This window comes from Elephantulus edwardii, unplaced genomic scaffold (assembly GCF_000299155.1).
Source record: "Elephantulus edwardii isolate Elephantulus edwardi_28Jun2011 unplaced genomic scaffold, EleEdw1.0 scaffold00101, whole genome shotgun sequence".
Lineage (NCBI taxonomy): Eukaryota > Metazoa > Chordata > Mammalia > Macroscelidea > Macroscelididae > Elephantulus > Elephantulus edwardii.
This window is the reverse complement of record NW_006399851.1, coordinates 5,379,514-5,380,395: the sequence shown is the minus strand read 5'-3', so window position 1 is coordinate 5,380,395 and position 882 is coordinate 5,379,514.

The window sequence follows — 882 nt, the reverse complement described above, 5'->3', positions numbered from 1 at the left end:
GCTGCGGGGCGCCGGGCCGGGCGCTGCTGCTGCTGCCGATGGGCCTCCGGCGGGCGCCGCTCAGCGCGTCTCCAAGGCAGCCCCCTCCCCGCCGGGGAGACATTGAGGACAGCGGTCGGGAGAGGGGTGGGGAGGGGTCGGCGCTCTCCCCGCACGGCCCCCGAGCGCGGACTCCGGATGAAGGAGGCCGCCGCAGCTCCCTCTCAGCGGCCGCACCGCGCCGCGGGGGCCGGGCCGATGAGCAGGCCTAAGTCGGGCCCGGAGGCTGGAGGTGATGGGCTGCGAGCAGGTGTAGCTCCTGGTGGGGCCCGGATCATTGCCGGCAAAGGACGAGGAGAACCGGGGGAAGGAGGAGGTTGCGGCAGCGGCCGCGGCGGCACCTGCCGCCCGCCTACCCGCCCTCCGGCTGCTGACACTTGAGGAACCGCCCCCTCCACCCTCAGCCGCCGCCGGGAAGATCGTGCGCGCGCGCGCGCGCGTGGGGGCCCCACCCCCGGTGCCCCTAGAGCCCGGAGCCCGCTGCGCATGCTCACTCCATGCTCTGCCGCCCTCCGACAGCCGGCGGGTTCTGCAACCCTCCTCCTCCCCCTCGCCTCCCACTTGGGCTGGCTCTGCCGACGACGCAAAGCGTCCTCCCGCAGTGGGGCGGGGAAAGGCGCTGGGGACGTCACTAGCACCACTGCCGAGCCTCGCTGCCGATTGGATGCTCCGAAGGAGCCACCTCCACGCCCTCCCCTCCCCAGATCTCGGGTGCGCGCCCTGGGAGAGGAGCGGGTTTGCACCTGGCCGACCTCTTGGTTGGCAGCGTGCAGTGTACCACGCGTTGCACTGCTGACTTCAGAGCTGAAGGGTCAGGCCTGAGATACCTCAGCGTAACTCTTC